The sequence below is a fragment of the Panthera pardus genome, unplaced genomic scaffold (genome assembly GCF_024362965.1).
Source record: "Panthera pardus isolate Hobbes unplaced genomic scaffold, ASM2436296v1 HiC_scaffold_17, whole genome shotgun sequence".
In the NCBI taxonomy this organism is placed as follows: Eukaryota; Metazoa; Chordata; class Mammalia; order Carnivora; family Felidae; genus Panthera; species Panthera pardus.
The window spans coordinates 57,727,456-57,735,842 of NW_026526732.1; the positions used below are offsets into that span (position 1 = coordinate 57,727,456).

Consider the following 8,387-nt stretch of genomic DNA (forward strand, 5'->3'; position numbering starts at 1 on the left):
GTTCCTTATGCCATGTTAATACAATTCTCTTGAGACCATAATAAAAACCCATAATTATCGAGTACATTCATGATATTTTGCATTAAGCTTACAAAACTTTAAACATAAGGGTTTGGCAAAAATGAAACAATAAAACAAAATATTTAAAAGTGAAACAAGCCAAAACATTCTAACAAGAAAAATAAAACAATTTAAGAATGTGAGTGAATCTGTCTGCTGTTGTACTCATCAGTACTTACCCTGAAGTGAGAAATGAAGCCACTGTTCCTTCAGGCAGCTTCAGTTCCCCCAAATGCTTCTCATTATGCTGCCATTGTGATCTTCTGAATGGTATTCTTGTGTTTATAAAAACATTAAAAAAACCCTCCATAAAAAGACATGGAGGAAACTTCAACGTATATTTCTAAGTGAAAGAGCCAATCTGAAAAGAGTACAAACTATGATTCCGACTGCATGACATTATGAAGAAGGCAAAATTATGGAGACAGTAAAATGATCGTTGGGGTTAGGGGGAAGGGAGGGATGAAGAGTAGAGCACAGAAGTTTCATAGGGCAGTAAACTAGTCTGTATAATACTATAATAGTGGGTACATGTTATTACACATTTGTCTAAACCATAGAGTATACAACACAAAGAGTGAACCCTAATGTAAGCTAAGGCTCTTGGTGATAATGTGTCAATGTAGTTTCGCCAGTTGTAACAGGTGTATCACCCTGGTAAGGAATGTTGATATTGAGGGAGGCTATGTATGTGGGGGGAGGGGAGGAGGGAGGGGATATGTGGGACATATGTGTCTTCCTCTCAATTTTGTTGTGAACCTAAAACTGCTCTAACAATTCAAATCTTAAAAATAGCATGACACATCACAAAGAAAAGACTTGCACCCACGTAATATAAGACTCCACTAAATGTTTCTTTTGACTTTGGTATGACTGCAGTTAGTCATAAACTAACTATACTAGTATCATGAATTTGCCTTATCATAGCCTCATAGCGCACCATAGCCTTCCTTATAAGTGAAACTGTGTTCTCATTATCTTGAGTTTAGTTTGGCTGGTAAATCTGCCTACTAGCCAAGATTTCTATTTTTCTGCCCCTCTTCTCCCTGTCCCCATCCCCACCGCTGGATCACTGGTCTTGAAATGCATTGTGTTCCATGGGGACTTTCTGAGCCAAGTTGTGTATTTCACTCTTCTTTCCTAGGTCTTTTCCTCCTTCCTTGTTATGTGGAAGCTCCATTACTCATCTGCTTTTCCTTCTCTTTCAATTGTCTTGAGGGTGCCTTGAAACAAAGGGGAAATGAAAAGTCTCATGACTTTATATGTTTTATTTAAGAACTTAGAAATATGAGTATTTAAGGACCATTGTCAAACATTTACAAGTCTGTTTTTGTTTTCATTCAGCTCACCTTAATATCTTGTTACTGTGCCTTTGAACGTGTAAATAAAACATTTGTTTTGGATAATGGTATTTAGAATCAAAGATTATAAATTACCTTCTGGTCATAAATATCAAATCCATAATCAGTAATAAAGCTGTATTCCTTAATTACTTTGCTTTTACCATCTGCCAAGGAATGCATTAAAGAATGTAGTAAACAAAAGGAGTGAGCTGTAAACCCTGACTGAAATTCTCCTGAAACACCCGCAGGAATGTTGTTCCCTTGCGATAAATGACACTTTACTTCAGTGGAAGATGTGAGGGAAGGGGAAGGAAAGGAAGCTGTCAGGGAAGATTGAAAGGCAGATGTGTGATTGATACAAGGCAACTCCAACAACTCTCTTAAGCTTCCTTAAATTTTAACTCTTGATTGGACTACATAACACATCAGTATCCTGCTTCTCTGTGCATAATTGCATACCTGTAAAAAGGAGATTTACATTATAGTTTGTTGAGTTTTGAAATGGAAGTGCCTTTCCTCAAGTAGTGAGAGGTAAAACTCTGAGAAAAATTTTATGGGCAGTAACTGTTGGGCTTGAAATTTTTCAAAATATATTTTTGAGTCTGAAAATTGTTTTCTATGCTTGGGCAGTACACTGTTTTCCATCAACTTGAGGCACATAGAATGTTCAGCTGGGAGGATTTTAGAAATCATCTAGTCCAAGAATTCATTTTATAGATGAGTGGGTTAAAATAAAAATTATGAAAAGTGTAAAGATGAATCTAGGGTACTTGTTTGAAGATTTAATTTGTTGTTTCACATTACTAGAGTTATTAGAAGGGAAGACCAAGCCAAAGAGAAAACACTTGATTTGAAGTGATAGTATTTTGAACTTAAAAAAAAAAATTAATGTTTATTTATATTTGAGAGAGAGAGAGAGAGAGAGAGAGAGAGAGAGAGAGAGAGAGAGAGCGCATATGCAAGTAGGGGAGGGGCAGAGAGTCAGGGAGACACAGAATCCAAAGAAGGCTCCAGGCTCTGAGCTGTCAGCACAAAGCTTGATGTGAGGCTCAAACCCACAGACCATGAGATCATGACCTGAGCAGAAGTCAGAAGCTTAACTGACTGAGCCACTCAAGCACTCCTGAAGTGATAGTATTTTGAATTAAAAAGGGAAAACTTAACAAGACTTTATTCATTTAAATAAAAAGTATGTTATCCATGGTCTAGACTATTGTAATGACATAGACTCTTGCCAACTCTAAGGGAAGAGGTTGGAGCAACTTTCAAAAGAAATGTTTTCTCTTCCGTTTAAATCATTAATCATAGTGATTTCTGAGAAATTGTTATAGTGTGGTTAATAGCATTAAAAATCTGAATTTTATTAACCAGAATTTATATGATAATATTTAAGAAATTTTGGGGTATGGCTAATGAGTCATTCTACCTGCATGTTAAACATTTTTAATTTTAGGAATATGCATATTCTAATCTTATGATCAATTTTAGAAATTATATTATAATGGGGTTAGGGTAATAGTCACAAAATTTCAATTTTTGTATAATTTCATACTCAAAAAATAGCTTAAGTATGACATTCCAATATTGCTTCAGGCTTGTTGAAACTATTTGGATCAATTACAGCTTGTGAAATCTTTCATAATAACTTTGGGAAACTGGAAGTTGTGAGGCATTTTATGAATAAACCTCATTGTGAAACTTGAATGTGTGAAGGGTGCATGCTGATACTTAAGATACACACAGTTAGGAAATGGAGAGTCTAATGTGCGTGTCTATACATATAAATGTGAGGAGCTAAAGAATTCCCATAATATAGTCTCAGATACATAAGAAAACCCTGTATTAAATAGAGAGACAGTGGCCCACCATCTCCTGTGTTCAGAGATGAACAAGGGAAAAAAGAGCAATACAAAATATTATGAGTTTTTCCAGAGTGTAAGAGTTTATACAAATAAATGGTCAAAGGACTTGCATAGTTATGAGTAAAACAAAAATTTCATTACTTGGAATTCCACAAAAGAAGCAGTGTGTCCGGCTAGTGGAATGGAAAGAAAATAACTTCAAGTGATATAAGGTTCACATCCTGGCAAAGTCCTAGTTAATCTGTGATAAGGGATGCACTCTTTAAAATGTCTGAGCTTCAGTTTTACATCTTAAGGTGCTAGGTCAGTAATGTATAGAGAGTGCCTAATGTGCGATAGTTGCCAATATGTTTCCTTTCCAAGCTCTGGGTGTGAAGGGACTATCTGGCACACTATTGCATAAGAACTTGGGATTCACACTCTGTTAGGTAAATACAAATTTAATAAAGTTGGACACTGCCACACAAAAGTTAGATAAAATAAATGAAGCTGGGAGAGTGGAGGGAGAGGAAGCAAGGACTGTGGTGAGAAGCCATGAGGGAATGAAAGCTAAGGCATCGGCTGACTTATAAAGGTTAGGGACCCAAGGAAAAGCAATTTAGAATAGTAAGAGTTGGAAGGAAGAAAGAAAAGATAGGTTTAGAAAGAGGTGTTTTGAAAGTGAAGGAAGGGAACATAAAAAGTTTCAAAGGAGAGAGGAAAAGGTTTAAAGTGCTCAACTTGTGAATTCAGGCCAGCTGGCCCAATTTTGTTAGCCTTTAACAAGAATCTAATCCTGTCTGAACTAGGCAGGACGTTATATTCTAATGGTTAAGGGAGATAGGAAGTGATATGCCTGTGAATAAATTTTTTTAGTAAGTTATGACTATTTTGTGAGGAATGTTGACTGAGTAGAGGGCTTGTTTTCAATGAGGAATAGTATCTGGGGTTGATTTTGATAATATTCCCTTTCGGTTTTTATTAATTTGTATGTTATTTTGTTTCTGCTGGCCTGTAGTAATTTAAAGGGCAAGATTTACATTTGTGAACTACACAAGAAGCCAAAATATAGTCAGATGCGTAGGTTAAGGGTACGGGCTAGAGTTACACGCAGCTGGGGTTCAGTCCCTATGCTTCTATTTTTGTGGTTTGGTCAAATTATTTAACAGTTTCAGGCCTGTTTCCTCATCTGTAAAATTAGGTTTTCAACACACCCCATTTCACATGGTCTGTGTATAAACCAATAAGCACAGATCTCAACATAAATTTGGTATTTAGATTAGCTTTTAAGATCAAATACTGGGAAGGGAAGGGTGGGTGGATGAAGGAAAGAAAGGAAGCAGAGAGTGAGGGGAGAGAAATAGTCAATTTATTAGACCAAAATGATTTTTGTTGTGTTTTAATTTGAAATTTGTAGATAAGTTATGTACTTCATAACAAGATGGTATATGCACCAAGTCTTCTATTTCTTAAATGCAATTCCTGCAAGGCAATAGTCAGATAAATATTGAGAGATTTCAGATATGCATGTCTAAAATTTGTAGTGAATATAGAGGTTGGCTATTGTCACATCCCGTTCATCAGCTTCTTTTAAAGGCTTTTAAATCAAATTCACCAGTAAAAGAATTCAAGTAATTTATAACAGCCGTCGAAATGTCAACTAGAGCCCAAAATTAAGATTTATTTATACGCTGGTGCTAAAGAAATTGAAATATGGTGTCTTTAGAAAGTGTCATTTGGGATGTTAATGTTCTTAATGGTAGATCAGGAATGGATGAAACAGATGTGATGTAAACCTGCCAATTCATCTTTACTTGAAATAGAATTTGAGAGGTTTTAACTTTTCTCTTTTTGATATACTTTTGCACACTTCATTATTTTTGTTTTTATTTTTGCATTCATGTTTTCATATTTCAGGCAGAGATTCTGGAACCTAAATGTTTATTTACACTATTTGAGGAAAATCCCATTTTGACGCAAATCCAAAGAAGTCACAAAAATTCATATAACCATAAAATATTTCTGCTTTAAAACTTAGCATAAACAAAGGAAAGAGATAAACAACAACCTGGGGGAAAATATTTGCAACTCACATCACACAAAATATGCTAATTTCCTTGATGTATAAGGAACTACTGAAAATCAGAGAGAAAAATGCCAAATATATAATAGAAAAATAAACCAAGCATAAGATAGTTAACAGAAAAATTGCAAATGGTTCTTATAAAAAGATGCTCAGCCTCATTAATAAGAGAAATGCTTGTTGAAATTATAATATCCTTTCCCACTTTTCAGATTAGCAAAGATCAACTTTTTAAAATAAACCACAGTTGGGCAAATTCTAAGGAAAAGACAATTTCATACGATAGTGTAGGCAAAATTGACCTGATTTATAAGAAACATAATTGTACATAGCAATTAAAATAAAAAAATATGCAGCACCTTTGACCTGGCAATGCTCCTCTCTGGTTTTCTTCTGACAGAAGGATCTATCAGCACAAAGGAGAAGTGAACCATTTACAAAGATTCTTACTGCAGGGTTTTTGTGATAGCAAAGGAGTGGACACACTGAAATGTCCCTAATAAAGGACTAATCAAATTATGATAACATTCAAATAGTGAGCTACTATTTAGTTGTTAAGAATGGTAAACTGGGCCTATAGGCACCAATAAGAAAAATGTCCAAGACATACTATATGAAAGATTCAGAACAGAGTGTATGTTGTGCTACCATCGTGTAAAAATATGTCATGTATATGCTTGTGTATGGGGTGCGGGGGATGCGTTTTAAGGCCATCCCAGTTTCAGTGATTTGCTAGGGAGACTCCTAGGACTCAGCATACAGTCATATCCATGACAGGAAAAGATACAAAGCAAAGGGAAAAAGGCACATGTTATAAAGTCTGGAGGAAAGTTTGTGTAAACTTCACGAGATCTCTCCTCATGGAGTCATGCAAGATACACTACTTCCTTTAGCTACAAATTGTGATAACGTGTGTGAAGTGTAATCTACAAGGAAGCCCAGCAGAGACTCAGTGGCCAGGGTTTTTATTAGAAGCTGGTTACATAGGGCATCCCCTGCATAGCATGTATCAAAATTCCAGAATCCCAGAAGGAGTATGTTGAGCATAAACCACCATGTAAGCACAAACAGCCTAGGCACAGGAAGCCACTCCTATTAGCGAGGGTGTGGTGGGAGCAAATCCAAGTTTCCAAACACCAGGTAATTTCCAGCCTTGTAAGGAATCTGTCTGAGGATAGTAATTGTAGGCCTGCTATGTCAGCTCTTTTTTGCATAGCTTCTATAAAAATTAATCAGTGATGGTGGTTTCTTCAGAAACAGCCTGACTGAAGGCCAGGAAAATATTTAATGAAGGATGTGCTCTTTAGCATTTATTCTTTTCTATTCTTTCTATTTTGTCACCAAGGAATGTGTTGCTTCTTTGAGGAGGGAAAAAAAAGATTAAAAAATTCACTGAGTTACATTCTATTTTAAAATCAAAAATTTCCTCCTTATATGTTTTACTTTGTTTTTCTCAACATATTTGGTTATTTTCATTAACATTTAAAATTTCACTTTATTTAATTTTTAGACTTTAATAGGAAATGAGAGCTCTAAGGCCAGGAAGTTGGCCTTATTTATCAAGCTAAATTGTTGTGTAGGGTAGGTTGGTGCTTCCCAATCTTTCTCATGTCCTGGCACACTTACGGAATGATAGTGTCTCTACAAATGCTGGGACATACACAGAAGGCTACTTGCAGATAAGACAACCAACCGGTGGACCCCAGCCATGCCAGCCAAGCTTTGGGGAGTTCAGCAATAGCGCTCCCACCCCACATTCTTAGAATGAAGAGGCTCTGCTTTTACCTGAATAAATCTAAGGTAAAACACATCTTCCTCTTGACTTTAAAGATGGTCTCTGGCAAAGGTAAACCATGTCTGTTCAGATTCACCACTCCTAGCTTCCTTATGTTGTCACCATGTTCCCTCTTCACCCAGAAACAGGATTTCTTGCTTTTTCTCCAACCTCTCCTACACTTTCTTACCCATAGTTTTCTTGCTTAGGCTCCTATCATTTCCAGGAATAGCTTTCCCTTTCAAAATCCATCTAACAAATTTATACATTTTTCAAGATCTAAGTTCAATTCTGTCTCCTCTGTAAGTTCTTCTGAGTTGCCCAATTTAGAATTAACTTCTTCCATCTCCAGCTCTATTTGTTTTTACCTCTAATTATAGTACTTACCCTCTCAGATCTTATCAGTCAGTTCTCCACCTGGGTCACCAGTGGTTCTTAGCCTCCTTTGGGCATTATTACAGTCAGCGAGCTTTTTAAAACCTGATGCCAGATGCCAGGGTTCAGCCTCCCTGAGGTTGTGGTTTCGGTGGTCATGTGAGGTGGGTCCTGTACTTCCTCCAGGAGATTCTAACTTGTATGCAAGACTGAACACGCCTGGTAGAGCTTCACATTTTCAAGCAAACTGCCCCTGTTATTTTAGTCATTTGCTTGAATGCTTTAATCATCCAATTCATTTGCATGAGACGATTTAGGACTGGCCATTTTAGAGAGATTGGTCACTGTTTTGGATAAGTGATACTTAAGTCTTACTTTCTAAAAATAATACATCATTAGCAATTTTTGGTTTATATAATCTGGGAGGAGAAAGATTCTTATCTATTTGCTTTGGCAGCTAAGCATGAATCTATTTCAACTTATTTATGTGTCAGTTTATTTATATTCAAGCTTTTATTTATGGTGGGAAAGACACAACCATAGCTTACAATAATTAAATTGGAATTTCACTTGTCAGAGGACTGTTTCTATCCTTTCTAATTTATTAGGATTACAAAAGTGGAAATTTTGAAAAGTGTACTTTTTACATTTAGATTGTAAATATTAGCTTGTAAAAATCTCCACTGTATTATAAGAATAAGGAATTTTTTAAAGTTGTGTTATGAAAACTTTTATATGTAAGAAGATCAATGAATTGTGGTGGCTTTGTATTATATCAGCTTAATTTCCCAGAATTCCTGATTTTTGAAACGTAGACATGAAGCATGAGCTTTAATGTTTATGCTCTAAGTTTATAGAGGGTGCCAAGCATGCTGTTGCTGCACCGGCAGCTCACTCTGTGGGAGTGGGGC

At 36.0% G+C, this 8,387-nt stretch overlaps 1 long non-coding RNA gene across 1 annotated transcript; it reads right to left on the reverse strand.

Annotated features, from left to right (window-relative positions):
* Positions 1-379: 379 nt before the first annotated feature.
* Positions 380-7,794, reverse strand: LOC109263468 (uncharacterized). Its single transcript, XR_002078224.2, has 2 exons — positions 7,489-7,794; positions 380-1,283 (listed from the first exon to the last, which is right to left on the reverse strand). It is a non-coding gene; the product is annotated as an uncharacterized LOC109263468 (long non-coding RNA).
* Positions 7,795-8,387: the final 593 nt, after the last annotated feature.